Source organism: Osmerus mordax, chromosome 20 (assembly GCF_038355195.1).
Source record: "Osmerus mordax isolate fOsmMor3 chromosome 20, fOsmMor3.pri, whole genome shotgun sequence".
In the NCBI taxonomy this organism is placed as follows: Eukaryota; Metazoa; Chordata; class Actinopteri; order Osmeriformes; family Osmeridae; genus Osmerus; species Osmerus mordax.
In genome coordinates, this window is record NC_090069.1 from 13,246,241 (window position 1) to 13,262,783 (window position 16,543).

Genomic DNA, 16,543 nt, shown 5'->3' on the forward strand with positions numbered 1-16,543 from the left:
ACTCAGCCATCATTGAGTCCATCCTCACCTCCTCCATCACCGTCTGGTACGCTGCTGCCACTGCCAAGGACAAGAGCAGACTGCAGCGTATCATCCGTACTGCTGAGAAGGTGATTGGCTGCAATCTGCCTACCCTCGAGGACCTGCACACCTCGAGGACCCTGAGGCGAGCGAGGAAGATTGTGGCCGACTCCTCCCACCCTGGACACTCCCTGTTTCAGTCACTCCCCTCCGGCAGAAGGCTGCGGTCTATCAGGACCAATACCTCACGCCACAAAAACAGTTTCTTCCCTTCCGCTGTTGGCCTCTTCAACAAGGCCAAGGGACCACACTGACTCAAATGACTTATTGCCTAAAGCACTGCTTTTGCACTGCACCATAACATGGTATCTTGTACATTTGTATTTTTTGTAATATTTGTATTTTTGTATTTTTATATTGTAATTTACGGCAACTTATATTTATCCCACTTAGTACTGCTAGTTTATGTACCCTTAGTATAGTTAGTCCACATATTTAAATTTTAGGTATATGTTTATTGTATGCACCTTCCTGCCAAAGCAAATTCCTTGTCTGTGCAAACTTTCATGGCGAATAAATCCCTTTCTGATTCTGATTTAGCTTATGGATATTCGGCAGCGTTGCCACAATGGACCGAATGGCTTCGCTCGCATCTTTCTCCGCCGCCATTACGGAACTACAACACAAACTAGCGCACGACAGCCACTCCCTCTGTTCGCTGATTGGCCGGTAGAAAATTAACCGGAGACATCTGACTTACTTACCTCATGGCCAGACCTAGTACAGAAGCAAAATCAAAATTGAGCGGAAGTACGTAGGAGGGCAGAGCCAGGCTACGTATGCCCAAAAGCCTAAAATGGCGTACGCCCAAAAAAAAGTCTGATTTATAAAACCGTGCGTACGCACACCTGTAAGCAATGTTCCCTTTATAAATCACAAACTACCCACAAGTGTGCGTACGTGAATCTGCATTTTACCCCGCCCTGAACACGCCCATTTCACAGTGATACCGCAAATCGAGATACAATTTGAAAACAAAAGTGTTTTGTTATGAACAAGTAGTCTATTGAAGTCTGGACTGATAACGAGGACGTAGAGTGTAGCGATTGCGCGGGATCTTAACGACTATTTCCAGTTTTTGACATATGATGATATATGCACAGTATTAAAGAAATATATTTTGTTATACAATGTGTTCTGCAGTTATCTAAAGTTAGGATATGTGATGTTATCCTGTATTCCATGCAGTCGGGCTCGGGCATCTCCCCCTCCTACATCCCGTAGTGGACAATCTGATGGTGATACATACAGCGCTGAATTTTGATTTAAAATTTGAGTTGGATTGTACAAGGTGTTTATGGAACAATTATCAGTCAGTACAAGCGCAAATAACACTGCTGGATTTAATCTTCATGATAATTATGAAACCGAGTGAAAAAAACGTGTGTAAGGAAAACAAAATATATATAAATATTAGGAGTAATGTTCTTCCCATATTCACTTTCTGCAGTCTGACTACAGTACGGTCATCTGCGTCGCCAATTCCAACTGCTTCCAAAATGTGCGTAGGCCTACGGGAGGGTCAGAGTTTGCGTGAAGGACCGCACATTCTCCCGTCAAGTTTGTTTTTTATAAATCACAACCTTTGCGTGGAAAGTGGCGTATATAAATATAAATGAGACCCCTGGACCTGTACCCATTAACGGCCGGGACTTTGCAGAGGCCTCCCCGCAAGTCGGAGCTCAAGGCCCCTCCCCTAAATCCACTCAAAATCCATCTCCATCTATTATCTTATACCACTACCAATAGACTGATTGCTGTCTACCTTTAACTGTAGTATATATTCAGCAATGTGAGAGAGAAATAAAAAAGTTTAAAAATAACAAAAGCACAATTCCGTCAGCACAACAGCGGCCTATTTGTCATTGTTCAAAACCAAAGACAGCGCTATAGCCTTCTGATAGTTCAGCACCGACACTGAAATAACACACAATCAATTGAGGGAAAGGAAAACATTTATTCTTGACAATAAGTAAGCAAGTATATTGATTGCTGGTGAAGACGTGCTACTGCTAGTTACCTGCTGCTGCGGTAGTGTTTCGTCTGTGGAGATCAGAATTGGGATACTTTTGAAGTGTTGCCGCGGGTTGAATTTTTTGTCCGCTGGTTCGGGTAGACCTATTTTGCATGCAAATTACATTAATATCTTTAAATAAAAATACATATTTTAAATGAAATTATTTATACCCAAATCCTACCATACTGACTCCAGATCAGCACGTACACACATTGACATGGGACAAGCCCTCATACACCCACGCATTGTGCATGTGCACACGTGCCTAATGCTCTCAGTCTCCTGAGAAAACCTCCTGAAAACTGCTTTTAATGCTGGCATACTAAACATTTGGTGTTACTTTGTAGATATTACAATACATTTGGCAATGATAGCAATGCTGTTGGACTTTAAAAGCAGTGTCTATGGTTTGGCAGGGGCATATTTTGAGTTCTGATATTGGTCTGGTTTTTGGGCTGGTTTTATTGGCCATTGGGCTGGTTTTGGTCTGGTTTTGATTGGCCATTGGGCTGGTTTTGTCACACAGACCTGGCAACCCTGGTGGAGATGCTGATGATAGCTTCCTCTCTGGCTGGTCTAAATAAGTGTGTAATCTTTGAGTGTTTTGCTCGAGCTTGTTCAGACAACAGTTTATTGCTGCGCTTTTGAGCACCGCTTGCATATTTTCTTTTACTTATGTCTCTACCGTCATCTAGCAAAACGTAATGATTAGCATTTTTTTATGTGCACGTTCAAGAGGCGTAATAGTGTAGTAGTGCATGTAAGATACACAAAAGCCATTGTTGCCAGATTTAGAGATTTTGAGACTATTTAGCCCATGGAAGTGGATGAAGATCTGTTACGTTGCCTACATTACGGGATTCCTTTACCCGGTAGTTGGGGCTCTCAATGAGCGCCATATATATATATATGAGTGCCATATATGAGTGCCCTAAAAAACTTTTATATATATATAGACCTAGTCTGTTTTTTGCTATGCAGGGCAGGCCCTTAGGGTGTGGGGGCCCTGCCTCACGGGGGCTGCGGGGGTTTCCAAGCCGCCACTGCCTGTACCTGTAACTGATTTTTGGTTTACTTTCCCTTTTTTCCTCCAATAAATACCTCTGCGTTTGGATCCAGCCAATTCTGTCTGTGGGCATTCATACATACAGGGTTTACAGAGTTTGTGCATGCAGTAGTCCAACATGTGTTTACATATTCCCTTGTCTTGCAAAGGCATCACACTTGGTCTACTGCAGCCTTGAGTAAACCGGTGATGGTCCAATTTGAATTTGTATGCCTTAGACAACCTTTCTTTCATACGGCCGGTGTCCCTATTTTAGTATGCAGGTTTGGGTGTATATATGGAGAAGATCACTTTTGAGTTTTGTTTACTATACAAGCTCCGGTGCGTTAGGCGCCTAGTTTCATTGTGAATACCTTCGTTAACGATTGCTCCGCAGGTATGTTTTGTATTTAATTGTTTCATTATTATTGTATTTATTATCTTACTATTTAGATAATAAACTATCATTGTGCATTTTAAGTTACTGGTTCTCCTTGTACGTACGTCTTTCACACTAAGGCGGTGAAAACCTTGATCTAGTTGGGTTGATACGGCTATTACTGGTTATAGACATACACTTTCGAAGTAGGTTTTAACTTAAAGATGCTGTAAAGTGGAAATGAAAATTAGTTTTAAGTTTATCATACCACAGAAGAACGTGTTGTTAACTACCCATCCAAATTTGAATGAAAAAAAAAAAAAGTATGTTAAATTAGGCTTTGAAATTGTGAGAAAATCAACAGTCTCTTCTGCTTGAGACTGGGGGGAATTGTCGCCTGAAGGAGGTGAAGCTCCGCCCCCTCGAATATATTGAATTTAGCAACAACAACACTAGCTAAATCAATTGCAGATATCAGAACATACCTACCTGCAGTCTCTTAGTGTTTTATGTGTTAATAACTTTGTCTTTGCATCGTACCAGCTGAGTAACAGAATGCAACCGTCTGTGATCTGACTTAAATAGGTCGCTGTGACGTAGATAGATCGGGTTTTGGCTCCGCCTATACAAAACCTGAGCTGAAAACGGAAGAGAAACTGTTCAACGGTCTAACTCCACATTTTAGTGCGACAAAGCTTTTGCGTTTTGCACATGCTTTCAGGAACTAATTTCACACGTATGCGTTATGGTTCTTCCCTTTGGCACTTATTTGGTTTTCCACAATGTATCCTTCATGTTTTAGCTGCTCGCAATGTTGGGGCTATCTCGTTGTTATGATCAGTGACCTATGCACTTTTGTAAAGCTCTCTTGTGGAAGTCGCTTTGGATAAAAGCGTCTGCTAAATCCATAAATGTAAATGTATATAATGTACTGAAACATGCTTTAAGGCCTCTGAGTATGGAAGCAAATCGTGACCAAAATTCAAATGCATTTGCAGAAATGCTTTTTCATTTTAAGAATGTGGCTGCATTATTTGACTCATTAATGAAATTAGTAATCAATCATCCTATTTGCATTTTAATTTTCTTCTTCAAGAGTGCTCAATCTTTCACTTAATTAAAATGAAAAAGAAATAAACATTTGAGATTTAATTTTCAAAATATGCCCCAGCAAATAGATACCAAAATTCAATTTGAAATGTAAAATTTGAAAATTAAAATGCATTTCCAGAAATGCATTTTCATTTTAAAAACGTGGCTGCAAAATCGTGACCACAATTCAAATTCAAATGCATTTCCAGAAATGTATTTTCATTTTCAAGAACGTGGCTGCAAAATCGTGACCACAATTCAAATTCAAATGCATTTCCAGAAATGCATTTTCATTTTAAAAACGTGGCTGCAAAATCGTGACCACAATTCAAATTCAAATGCATTTCCAGAAATGTATTTTCATTTTCAAGAACGTGGCTGCAAAATCGTGACCACAATTCAAATTCAAATGCATTTCCAGAAATGCATTTTCATTTTAAGAACGTGGCTGCAAAATTGTGACCACAATTCAAATTCAAATGCATTTCCAGAAATGTATTTTCATTTTTAAGAACGTGGCTGCAAAATCGTGACCACAATTCAAATTCAAATGCATTTCCAGAAATGCAAAATGAACGAAAAAGCATTCTGAGCAGCGCAGCAGAGTGACGTCAGTAGCCGCTCTTCTTCAGCTCCCTGCTGACCGAGCTACCCATCTTGTTCGGTAGGGGGCGGTGTGCACATCTGCATTGCATTACATTGCAAATGTGCCGGGAAATTGATTGAATTGCCAGGTCTTTAGAGGACGCATCACAGACTGAGCAACTTGATGTCGAACAATGACTAAAACAGTGGCAGAGCTACTATTGATGTGTAAATCTGTGACGGCACAGTATGCAGCCAAGCTCTCTATGACTTGTTCTACTCGGTCACGGGCATCAGACTCAGATATATTATTAGATTCTACCTGCTCAGCTAATTCTAACAGTGTTTGCACAATTTGAGGGAGCACCATGATCTGTGATGCGTCCTCTAAAGCAGCGGTCCCCAACCTTTTTTGTGCCACGGACCGCTTTCATGTAAAACACGGACCGGCAGAGGCGGACTGGGAGGAAAGATAAGCCCTGGACAGCTGCGCTGCTAATGCATGCACATTCTGGGTTTGACGTGATCCTAGTTAGTGACTTCCACACCTAATGCAAGCGCGCAGAGCGCGCAAGAAAAATAGTTCAGCTGATTTGAGCGAAAAATTGTTTTTGGAGTTTATGTCAAATAAACAGCCGTTTTTTCAATTGACAAACCCTGTCTAGTGAATGTGATGCATTTTTGTCTCTAAATTTTTCAGCCCCATCTTTACGTTTCTTAGCCTGGTTTTCCATCGTTATATTGTTACTAGCTAGCTTTCGATGCGTCAATCCCACTGTTGTGTGTGACTATAAGCTACGAAAGTGACACCCGAAGTGCGTTCCTTATATCCAGTTTAGGCCTATTCCATAATTTTGTTTGATTGCTGTCACGGCAGAAAATCCCGCTTGATGTTGGAAATGGAAGCAGGGTTTTCAGTGCTTTAGTGGCGATCTCAGGATAGCCTTCATCCGAAACACCGATAGTTGTTGTCTCAAACAGGCTTCATTGAGTGGTAACTATCACTCAATGAACAATTAAGTGAAATTAAGTGAAAGATTGAGCACTCTTGAAGAAGAAAATTAAAATGCAAATAGGATGATTGATTACTAATTTCATTTATGAGTCAAATAATGCAGTCACATTCTTAAAATGAAAAAGCATTTCTGCAAATGCATTTGAATTTTGGTCACGATTTGCTTCCTTATCTGAGTCACTTTCAGTAGGCTTTCCATGCTCCGAAGGTAATACCGTAGCCTCTGGGGGTCAGTTTGCATACTGTGCTGGTGGTTAAATCCATATCCATAGTAGAGATAAACGGCTGATTTGTGAGTATGCATACTTTAAGGTCGGTGCCCTGATCAAGCAGACGATTTTTACCTACGTCCGAGTTTCATGTCATTAACTGTTTAGCCCTCGAGGTTACAGGTAACGTACTTGCACATTTCTAAATTGGAGTCAGATATTAACGAGTCAATCTCCCTGCCATCTAACTAGGGATGCACCGAATCCAGATTTTTGGGGTTCGGCCAAATACCGAATCCTACTCCCATCATCATTCCATTAACACAGTAAACACATGAATGAAGTAAACAACGTCCACAGCAGTGTATCTTTCATTTTATTTTATTTTAACTGTGAAAAAGTAGGCTACCCCCAAGTACAAACCAAAACCTTTCAATAAAAGTGCAACAATGCAAAGAAAAGTTTGTCTTTTTCTTTTTTCAGAATATGTTTGGTGATTTAACCAATATCTAAACTATTAGCCTTTTATATTTATAATCCCATAAAGTAGGCTACCCCCAAGTACAAACCAAAACCTTTCAATAAAAGTGCAACAATGCAAAGACAAGTGTTTCTTTTTTCAGAATATGTTTGGTGATTTAACCAATATCCAAACTATTAGCCTTTTAAATGTATAATCCCATAAAGTAGGCTACCCCCAAGTACAAACCAAAACCTTTCAATAAAAGTGCAACAATGCAAAGAAAAGTGTTTTTCTTTTTTTTTTATCAGAATATGTTGACTTAACTGAAATACATTTTATTGAACATTTACTAAAACATGGATAGTAGGCTGTTGTTTCGTTTAGAAACGTTTAAACTACATTTAAATATTGTAGGCCTAAACACACACATCTGCTGCATCACAATTAACCTTAAACCTTTCACATGAATTGAGAGTTTCCTTTCAGGAAAACAAGACGCTCTGCATTAAGAGGTGACAGCCGGTTGCGAGTGTGGGAACGCATGTCCCCAGCAGTACTGAAAAGTCTCTCACTGGGCACAGAGGTTGGTGGCGCACAGAGGTAGATCTTTGCCGTTTTCGGCAGCAGCGGAAATCGCTGCTGGTTTGTCTTCCACCACTGAAGAGGATCCTCTCTAAGAGGATTCAGAGGCTCGCTGAAAAAAGCGCTTATCTCCACGTCAGCACCCGATGTGACTGCCTCAGTATTTCTGCGGTACAGATCGTCCCAGCCGCTCCAGATTCCCGAACAGTGTCGTTTAGTGCGAACTGTCGGGCCTTGTTCCTCCTCAGGCTGGTCAGTTGCTGTAGTAGTAGGCCTAGCAGATGCGTGTTGATCTGATTCAGATAAACGGGATACAGCCTCCTGCACGAGCAACTTTGATCGGCACTGTTCTGTGTCACTCACCCAAAATTTCGTATTGTATCTGGGATCCAGACTTGTTGCCACAACTAAGTGGCTATTCTGCTCACTTCCCTCAAACCTATCCTGCAGAGATGTCAGCATGCAGGTTTTCATCTGCTTGATTCCATGACTGTCTGTTTCGTTGTGGATATAGTGCTTCAACATCATCACAGCTGGCAGGACAGTGGATATACACGCATTTTCTGCGCTTATTTCTCTAGTCAATTCCTCAAAGGGTCTGAACACCTTGAGAACATCCTCCATCAGAGTCCACTTCTGTGCATGAATATGTTACATACCATCTGTCTCGGACACGTAGATGTTTATGGCACGTCTTTGTTCTGTTAAATGATCGAACATCAGATATGTCGAATTCCATCGTGTTGACACGTCATGGATTAAAAGGTGATTTGGCAGCCCCAACTCCTGCTGTAAAGCAGAAAGCCTTGATTTAGCACTTGGAGAGTGCCTAAAGTGACCAACAGTTTTCCTGGCCGGTGCGATCATGTCAGAGACACTTTGTTGTGATAAAAGACTGTCGTGGATGCACAGCTGAAGCGTGTCCGCAAAACAGCCAGCACTTGGAACCCCTGCCTCGGACATGGCTTTCCGCATGTTTGCAGCATTGTCCCTCAAGACCAGGTGACACTTGTTAATAGGTATGTCCCACGCTCTGATAATTTCTTGCAGTGCATCTGCAATGTTTAATGCAGTGTGCCTTCCATCGAATGCTTCACATCGAAGAATCGCATGTGTGCGCTTAAAATCATCATCAATCCAATGTGAGGTCACACTGATGTAGGACTTTGTAGTGTACTCACAAGTCCGTATGTCACATGTAAATGCAAAAGCCTGTGCTTCGGCAACGTGAGCTTTTATGCGGGAAGTGGTGGACTCATGCTTTTCAGCGATGATTTTGTCAGCAAAAAAGCGCTTGGAGGGGATTTTGTATCGTGGCTCAAGCACATTGAGTAGCTTGTTGAATCCAGTGTCTTCCACTATGCTATAGGGCTGCAACTCAATGGCTATCATTTTCCCAATTGCTGCATGAATGGCTTTGGCTCGTGGGTGATATGAGGCCCACTGTTGGTTTGGTGTAGGGCTAGCAAAGCTGGTAATGGTCGTCTTGTGTGACTGTTGTTCCTTTGCCGTACCTGAAGTTTCTGGATTTTGGAGACTGAGTATGCCTACTGCATTTTCGTGTTCTTGAATTTGTTTAGGATGTTTTATTCTCAAATGTTTCAACAGCAGCGATGTATATTCTTTGGGGTCCTTGTTACCACGAGACAACAGCATTACAAATTGAACATATAGCTCGACTTGAATCACCTTCTTTTGATTGAATGTATTGCCAAACAACGCTCTTTCTGCTCGCTGCATTTGCACTTGCTCACAGCCTACTGTTATCGGCCCACCTACGTAAACACCTTCCCGTAAGCAACGGCGGCGTCATTACGTCATTACGTATGTTGGCCGACAACCGCCCCTTTTCACCAGAGCGTGTCACATGTGCCAGTAAAAAGGTGCCATTGCTCTATTAAATAACCCAGTGTTTCATCAAAGATGTAGAATCAGAATCAGAATCAGAAAGGGATTTATTCGCCAAGAAAGTTTGCACAGACAAGGAATTTGCTTTGGCAGGAAGGTGCATACAATAAACATATACCTAAAATTTAAATATGTGGACTAACTATACTAAGGGTACATAAACTAGCAGTACTAAGTGGGATAAATATAAGTTGCCGTAAATTACAATATAAAAATAAAAAAATACAAATATTACAAAAAATACAAATGTACAAGATACCATGTTGTGGTGCAGTGCAAAAGCAGTGTGTAAACATATCAACATAAAATATTATTTGATCAGCACTCAATAAAGGCAACGTGACAATTGAGTATTGTCCCACCAAAGAAATGGTGGCTGATGTCATGACTAAACCAGTGACATTTAAATTAGAAAAATTCAAAAAGTAATCAAAAAAGAAAAATTGTACGCAGTATTCATGTGTTATGCTGTTATCATGGTATACAGTATTGTACAGTATGAGAGCAAACAGGAGTGTTAACATGTGTTATAGGTGTGCTCTCATACTTCTCACGTCATATGTAAATTAAATTAAAGGTGGCCAGTTCCTGTTCAACAGAATAGCTAGTAGCAAGCATGTTTTTGCCTCCCATGGGAGGAATCGAAAAAATGACTGCTTTCAATACATGCCTTGATGAAACTACTTAAGTACTTCTATCGTCTTCTAGTACGACTATAAGTACTTATTTGACAATTATTTGGCATGTTTTTATAAAAAAGAAGGGGAGCATTTAAAATACAAGGATTATGTGAATACAGGTTTGTTTACATACACTTCATACTGTAAATTACACTTCACATTGTTAAGTAGAAGGCAAGTAAGGCATTTATGGTCAGTTTGAGTTTGTAAAGAAAACTATTGCATCACAATGACTGCACTATGGGAAACATGTAGTTGTACAAACATGTTGTTACCATCATAACTACTGTCATCCCTTTTTCTGAACATCAAACTCCCTTTCCTTGCACTGTGTAAGCGCATTAATTCATGGTGAAAGTTTGAACAGCCCAATGCAAATATGTTCTATCTGTCTCTCTTTCCTTTTCTTTTCCCCCTCCTCCCAGGCAGACATACTTGTACACACACCCACACAGACACACACACAAACTGGCGTGACATCCGTCCCATGTGATCTTGCCAGGCATTATGCCAAAGGTGAAACCAACCACTTACCAGAAATCTCACTGTGTGTGTATAAATGTGTGTTGTGTGTATGACAGAGAGAGAGAGTATGACACAGAGAGAGAGTGTGTTGAAAAGTAAGACTTTCAGTATTGCTTGAACTCCTTGTCGAGTGTCTTTAGATTGAATGTGTATAGGTTAAGTTTAGACTACAAATCTACACTGCCACAATACCTTAGTAAAGTTTTTCAGAGCAGGTTGATTCTCAGCATGAGGCTCATGTCAATGTGACTTGGCTTTATTGTTGAATTGTTCCTGAGAAACTTTGGATGTTAACTGTTTATTGTCCAAGCTCATGGAAGGCACTAAGTGAGCCAAAGGATCCAAATCAGTTAGGTCACAGAAAATGTTAATAGACCCCCTCCCCCCAAAAAGGACTGTAGGTCTGTCTCTCTCTTCCACTTATCTTTTCTTTCTTTCTCTCTCTTGCTGTGCTGTGTGACACTGTAGCTCTGCAGTTAGTATCTTTCTCTCTTAGTACTCATCTGACAGTGGTGGCTGGGGACTCCAAAAATTGTGGAGGACCGGAGGAAAATATTAGTCAGTCAAGGTTAAACTGCTTGCTCTCGCACACGCTGATAGCTACTCACTAGGTACAAGCTGCTTCTGAAGATGACAAGGCAATGTTTTAAATAAATGTCAGTAACTGGACACAAATGTATTTCTAAAAACCAAGAAAACAAATAACATACTTTCTCTATCTCCTCTAAATTAAAATTAATTTAAATTGAATTTTACTAAAATGCTCAACTATCACTCTCTCCATCTTTATCTAACAACAAACGTCACAAAATGTCTCAACACATGGAGAACACCCCAGAGCTGTTGAAGAATCTTTCCCCCACAATAATGCTCTCTGGATACTATTTTATGATTGGATGGACAGCATGTCAGTTCATACTGCAAAAGCTTTGATTGGTGAGAGGACGTCCTCCGGAAGTGGTCACGAATACCATGTATATGTCTAAAGGAGGGTGGGGTCTACCAGCCTCCTAGGTTTTGTATTGAAGTCAATGTACTAGGCTAGCTGTCCTTCGGCTGTACCATGGTGTTTTTTTTCTCCATTTTTGGTGACATAATGTATTTAGTAAAGTTTAATGTAAACATTTTACAATTTTTTTTTTGTTATAAAATTTCACTGAGGAGGGGTCATCCCCTGACGGGCCCCCACTGTCATCTGAGAATTATTGCCCCCATTTCCTAGCTGGCAGAGTTACTTGTTTATCGTGTTCCAGGAAACAGGCTCATAAGAGGGAATAAATATATGACAAACAATCCAGTGTTGACCAAACAAACCACCACCAGCTAACTAAGACCACCATTTAATTATATCTGTCAACCAACTGTGACAGCTTTATAGACTTTATTAGTTGGGTTATTGACACAGTACAATACATACAGTAACTAAGGCTACATTGAATCTAGATGGACAGAATTGCCCAAAAATCTTTGAGTTTAATGGTAGTAAAAAGGTTGCCGGTTCGATTCCCGGCCGTGCCCGATGACGTTGTGTCCTTGGGCAAGGCACGTCACCCTACTTGCCTCGGGGGAAGGTCCCTGTACTTACTGTACGTCTATCTGGATAAGAGCGTCTGCTAAATGACTAAATGTAAAAATATGTCAAAGCGTGATACTTAGTTTAATGTAAATTTTACTTATGTTATGTTATTTTGCTGCTTATGTTGTTTCCAACAGTGGTGGTATAATATACCGACGCTTTACAAGAGAATCTAAATTCATTAATAAATATTTATTGAAAACAGACCATCTTTACTAAAGTCAAACTAACACTTTGAGAGGTTACCCCCAACACGAAACACACACACAGGCATAAATGTGCATCATAGCCCACCAACAGGAACTGTGGTAACGACTGTACTCAAAGACCTGGAGCATGGGATCCATGTCCTATGCCTGCCCTGCATTAGGTACCATGCACATTGTACCTCACCATCCTTCTCTCTTAAGAGGCCCATGTAGACTCAAGCCAGATAACTGAATGGTGTTAGGACCCTTGCACACAGACCCTTTGTAGTATGTAGTGTAATGTAATGTAGTGCACTGCCCAGGCCCATCAAGTGCACTACAGAGCTACGGAGTCAAAGAACAATAGAGACAACACTAAGCCTCCTTCACAGTGAGTGTACTGTGGAAGATCAAATCATCCAATATGGGTTGTCTAATAAAACAATGTACTTGCACAAAAGTAGAAAACACAATATTTTTTAATCAACTTGTGGATATATATAATTGCAAATATATCAAAACTAGTTCCCCTAGTGAAACATATAAAAATATTAGAGTGCTCAAGTAGTGACTGAATTGAGGTCACAATGGCCCTAACTGTGTTCTTTTACAGTGACGACCTCCTGCTGATAAGGGTCCAATGATTAGAATTCTGTCAGGAATCTGGAGAGAGGTGAAATGAGTTGAATGGAACCCTGCAACCTTGCTTCTGCTTTCCCTCTATCTATCTTGGCATGCCATGCCAAAAGTGTGCCTATGTTTGTGTGTATGTGTGTCTCTGCACCGCCCCCTTTGCCCCCATGTGGAATGTTTTGCAGTATGGGGCCTATGGAGGAAGGGCATCCCAGGACACAACGTGCGCACACACATACACAAACAAATACAGCTGTTGAGGGGTATCACAGACTTGGCAGGCGTCCAAGTCAAAGGCAGATGGCATTGATGGTTTTTCAACAAAAAAAAGAAAAGTTTTTCAAGTTCACACATTTCCACGTATGTTGTGTTTAACATTGAAGATAAGAACTTGGCAAAGTCACACTTTCCCTGAATGATCTCTCGGCAACAAGGAAAAACACTGTAAATAATTGTCAGAGGTGTCATTGTTTATCTTGACTTTATAGATGGGCAGGAATAAATGCATAGATTTGACTGAATTCAAGATCATAGTTGACATTGTAGTTTGTTCTGTAGTTTTGAGTTGACTGCTTTAGTTGATGACAGCTAGAGGATTTCACTGAGGTGAGCAGAACACGAGAGCCCAACCTGTAGGTGTGGCGGGCTGTGTTGCAGCCTTGCTTATTGAGGCCAAATACATGAGAGGAGTCAAACAAGGAGTTATGTGCCATCAACTGTAACAATGAAATAAAGAGTGAGAGAAAGTGTGTGCAAAAATTATGCATTTGATTGTATGTATGTCTTTGGTGTGGGTTATTAATCAGGACAGAAATAATTTGAGTTGTACAGTATGTTTGTGTGTTTATGAGAGCCATAAATTGAGAGGGAGATGAGGGGGGCTAGATAAGGAAATGAAGAATTCGCCACAAGCCACAGCCAGGCGGCCACCACGTATGGTACAGTTGGAATGGAAGCATTGTGTGTTTATAGTCACATGTTAGACAGACTGAGTTCACAGGAAGCAGGCATGGCAACACGGCCGTCACATCTAAGGTTCTGAACAACAGTTCTGAAGAATACTTAACTGTCCTAACTCTCTTTATATACAGAACACTTAGCACTTAACTTTATTCTCAAATGTTATATTGACCCATGCTACATATTAGTTTTTTTTATCAACATTTTAGGAGAGAACGGTAATAATACACTAACTGTTGGGGACAGCTGTAGATATACTCATATTAATACCCAAATATATTTAATCAAAAAAGCTTGCATACATATTCTATTTAATAACAATACATTGAAACAAAAAAGTCCTTTCATGTGTTGTACCATGAATACTAAACTGCTATTTGAAGAAAATACATGATTGAACATTCAAGAAAATGGGTTGAGAGACTACTCTTGTATACAATAGTTTATGACCACTTTGTTCCATAAATAGAAGATATCAAAGCCTCCTCCAACAGCCTTCAACAGCCACATAATTTGACAACATATGTATTATTTAAACTATAAATAAGCTTGTATTCAATTCAGATACACTGACGTGGTCTAAACTGTCTGGATAGTGTCTGTTCTTTGTGAGTGTTTTCTTTCAAGCTAGATCGGTTTCGGTATGCCATGTGTAGGCTACATGTGCTAATGCAGTGGGGTGCGTTTTTGGTTAGAGTTTAAAGTGACGCAACGGCCGACACAATGTCATACCACTTTCCCCAATTGTCCCAATTGAAAATTATATCCTATTCACTACTGTACACTAAAATAATGGTACTGCATATTCGTTAGCCAACATTTAAAGTAATGTAGGCTAAGTAACATTTCAATAAATGCTTGAATTCCGTTACTGGCGTTTCAGTTTTCGGGAATCCATGATACAGTAGAAATATGGCATAGATGTAGGCTAAGAACAGCATTCGGAAAAAATACATTTAAAATGGAAATGCAATCGTTTGCAGCATTGTGGAATCACACGTCCATGCAATGACACTAGAAAATATGGTAGACTACTACACCGATGGATGTGACAGATATAGTCATCTACATTGCGAGGGAATTAAACATGGCAAACCTTATGCGTCACACAATCAAACAATAAATTCACAGCGACAGATTAAAGGCGAATGTTTACCCGAATGTTGACGCTCCTCCGTCAAATGGTGATGTCAGGCAAAACAGGGTTCTTTCATGTGATGCAAAGTTTGCAGGGTCGTCTATATCGTATGCAGGCCCCGGTTTCACATCGATTGCTCGCTCTCCGTATCTAACCCGCTCACACCCCATCTCCCTCTCTCTTTTTGCGTGCCTCTATCCCTTTGCAGGAAGTGGACGACACTCACATGAACGGTATATGAACTGCCTGAAGCCTGACACCATTCTTCATTCGCTAAAGACTTTTTTAAAGACACAGACTACGCACGCTGGATGTTCCTGTACTGCTTTACTGTATCATGGCGGGTTAAAGATATCAGACTGCTCATTAACTTACTCAGCTTGCTGCTCAAACTGCTGAACATAGTAGGTCCAAACGTGTGAAATTGCATCTATAGATTTTGAATGGGTTTACAGTTTTCACAATTGTTAAAACACATTTCTTGAAACAATTTTCTCAAAACCGTATACACAAAACCAAATCTTTAAACTCAATTTCCAAAACTTCTGACTCTTCTGGCAAAATCTCTCACCCCTAAACCATTTAATCTGTGCTCTAAATCAAACAATGCTTTCAGATCATAAACACAACAAATCAATATATAAACACTGTGGAGCAATTATAAGACACAACACAAAAAAATTGAGAACACAGCATCCAGGGCATGTAGTTACATGTAAAGAAAAATGTGTTTATGTATACACAGTAAATGCATTTAGCTAAAAATGTAATCTTACAGTAACCATCACAACTTAGTACTGTCAACAAAGAACAAATAACCCATTTGTCGAATCAGACACTCGTGGCAAAACTCTAAACATATTCTCATTCACTAAAAACATTTTGCACTGTGATGCACTTGTGCTGCAAAAGGGTAAACACAGGCGGCAAACAGTAAACACAACTACAACACAGTTGTCATCTGTAAAACACAATGACTCAAAATTGTTCACACTTATTTAAAATGGTGGTTTGGGAGAATGTCAGCTTTCACTGTGGTGTCCGTATATGAGAATAGTTCAACATCAACCAGCAAGTTTTACTGTACAGCGCTTTTCTCATCCCAATTGAAGAGTTTTTCTCTGCGTGGCGGTGGAAGGTATATGACCGAAACCCATATACCAGGGTATATTTCCTACTGGCAATGGAATTGGCCTGTGGTGACATAGGTGTGGAGTGTTTTCAAGGTTAGATCCAGCACACCAGAGGGTTTTTACCCCGTTTTTTTTTTCTTTGTTCTTCGTTGACAGTACTAAGTTGTTATGGTTACTGTAATATTTTCAAATCAAATTTACAGTATTTGTATAGCCCTTTACAAGCAATGTCACAGAGGGCTTCACATACGCCCATAGAACTTCCCCTCAGCTAACCTCAATCCTCCCAAAACTCCCAGAAAAACTCACAAATGTACTAGGAGAAGTTTTTTTT

General features: G+C 40.2%; 1 protein-coding gene across 1 annotated transcript in view; it reads right to left on the minus strand.

Annotated features, from left to right (window-relative positions):
• The window catches only part of LOC136964402 (nucleus accumbens-associated protein 2), a 121,118-nt gene extending 105,834 nt beyond the window's left edge, over positions 1–15,284 (minus strand). The window contains exon 1 of the mRNA XM_067258511.1: positions 15,095–15,284. The gene's annotated coding sequence lies outside the window, so the exon portion shown is untranslated. The remainder of the gene's footprint in view (positions 1–15,094) is intronic.
• Between the last annotated feature and the right edge of the window lie 1,259 nt (positions 15,285–16,543).